Here is a 2,659-nt window from a genome sequence, read left to right as displayed (position 1 = left end):
TGGCAGCCTTGAGATTTCCTCCTGGAAAGTGGTGACATTTTCCCTGTTTCCATAGAAACGGTGGTCTGCCGGTGCAAAAAACGTGTCACGCCTCTTAAATGTGGGCACTGCTTTGCTGGAGGAGGAGGGGGGCTTGTGGGAAGGGACAGGCCTATCCTCAACCCCCACCGCCCTGACCCCAGCTGCCATGTCCCACAGGCCCGGTGCCCCATGGGGCTGGCTGGCAAAGCCCCCTCCAGCACAGGGGGGACCTGGAGGTGGAGAAGTGTGGCTGCTGTGTGTCCCTGCTGCGGTGGAGGGAGTAGTTCCTGCCTTCCTGGCTTTTGGGGCTTCCGGTGACATGGAGACCCATGGTGCCATCAGCACCTGGAATAAAATGCAAACTTTGTACCAGCGAGTAGCTGGAGATGGAGAGGACAGGCTTCCTGAGCACCTGGCTTTGGCCTTGGCAGCTTTGGAAACATGGCTTTATTACAGCCCCTGGCACCAGGGAGCAGCCTGGGCAAAGGCCCTGACTGCAGAGCAGACACCATCACATGGGGGATCGGGTCCTTCACATTGGTGCCGTGTCACAAGGCTTTGGCAGAGTAGGAGAGCAAGGCCAAGGAGTGGGAGGCCACCACGACTACCTTGGCCAGACCTCGCCCCTGGGCAGCGTCTACATCTGCAGGCGGGGGAGAGCCGGGCTGGTCTCAAGCTGGAAGCAGTGCCTGTGGCCAAGGCGCTGAGCTGGTCCGTGCAGTGAAAGCCGATCCACAAAGTCACACCCTGCAGGTGACATTGGAGCTCGGAGGTTTTGCAAGGTGGCCGGGCAGCAGGGTTTTTGCTGGAGTCGCACATTCATGGCCCCCCCGAGCTCTCTCCCCCTCTCTCCCAGATCGTCTGTTCTCAGGCTGGGCTGCGCGGCTGGCGCGCGCCCGCGTGGCCCCAAAACAGAAAGAAGAGAGGGTGCAAGAACTGGTTCTGGACTGGGGGACGGCAGGGAAGGGTCTGAACACGGAGCCAGGCCATAGGAGAGGGTCTGGCTGGGCCCTTGATAGCGTCGGGTAACACAGACACAGCTGGACACGGGCAGCACAGTACAACAGCCCAGCCTGTGCTGCAGATCAAGCCCGAGCCAAGGTACAGCAGTAACACGTCCTACACACACACAGCTTGCACGCCTGTAGTTTTGCAACACCAGTGCAAAACCAACCACAGCACGTGCACACACTGCATCTTAACACACACAACTATGCAATCCATTGTAGGGCCTAACACAACATGCACGTGTGCACATGCATGCATGCACACACGCACCCCTCCCTCTCTCTCAGGCACTAACATCAGATTATCAAATATCATGCACGCTGCACGCTAGCACTGCCGACGCAGCCTGCCGGGTGCCAGGGCTGTGGAGGAGCAGAAGCAAATGCAGCAGGAGACCCTGGTTGGGGGAAAGGGGAGCCAGGCTGGAGCATGCGCATGGCAGGGGGAAGTGACGTGCTTCTGCTGCATTGGCAATCCACCGTGAAGGCTTGCCTGCTATTGTGGGAGAGGGGAGCATCTCCCCTGTCCCCCTCCCTCCAGCATCGCCTTGCAGACAGGCACTGTGGGATAGGGAAGGCCTCCCTCCTCCCCAGCCCACGCATCACTGTGCAGAGGTGCACTGTGGGCCTCGCTCCAAACACAGCAGCAGCATGCTAAGCAGCTCCAGGCAGCGAGCTCCTGCCCGGAGCAGGCTGCATCCCCGCATCCCAGCTGCATCCACAGCCCCGAGCCAGCCCTGCAAAGGGGAACAGGGGCCACAGCCGCTCCGGGGACTCCACTTTGCATTGAATAGGGCACCGTGCTCAGCTCCATGCCCCAGGGCCAAGCAAGCCCTGGCCCATGCTGCACTCCTGCCTAGTTTGGCCCTGGGGTCAGTCCTGGGTGCAGGGAGCAGAGACCCTTCTGGAGAGATGCCCACAGCCCATACCAACACCCTCAGTTTGCCAACCCAAATGGGCTATGGGGACAGGCGCCCCCCTTTCCATATCACAGTAGAGGTATGCTGAGGCTTTGGAGTGGCGGGGAGGGAGTTAGGGATGAGGACAAACTCACCCAGCTCTAGGCAAGCCTGCCCAGGCCTGGACAAGCCCCGGCACAGACAGCCCTGACCCCGCTAACCAGCCCTGCTGTGTGGCTGCCACAACTGGGTAGGGATGGTCCAGAGCAATGGGGCAGGGTCACTGAGGCACTCCAGGGTCCACCGAGGCACCTCCGTCACCTTGTCACAAAGGCTTGGGGCCAGCAGCCAGCATCTCTGAGGAGCTCTGCTCTTCTTGCTCTAGCGCACGGATATGGGGTTGGCACCGGAGGCTCTCTACAGCTTTGCTCTCCCTTTAAACAGAAGCAAAACCCCTGCATGGAGACTGCGCGACACCAGAGCGCAAAATAAGCCTTTATGAGCTTGCGCTTGCTCCGTGGGAGTGGGAGCCAGTGCAGGAGATCCAGGCAAAGTTCTCCACTCCCCACAGGCGCTGGAGATGCTGGAAAGCTGGAAGAAGGAGCATCTGTGCACAAATGAGCCGAGGTGGTTATTGGGCGTGTTGCAGGTTTTAGCTCTGGGCCAAACGCTGCAAATTCATTGCAAAGATGCCGCCATGGATGGCAGAGGAGGTCTCTTCACTTGGCCATC

Source organism: Crocodylus porosus, unplaced genomic scaffold, assembly GCF_001723895.1.
Source record: "Crocodylus porosus isolate Cpor-Errol unplaced genomic scaffold, CroPor_comp1, whole genome shotgun sequence".
Lineage (NCBI taxonomy): Eukaryota > Metazoa > Chordata > Crocodylia > Crocodylidae > Crocodylus > Crocodylus porosus.
Note: the sequence above shows the minus strand (reverse complement) of the source record.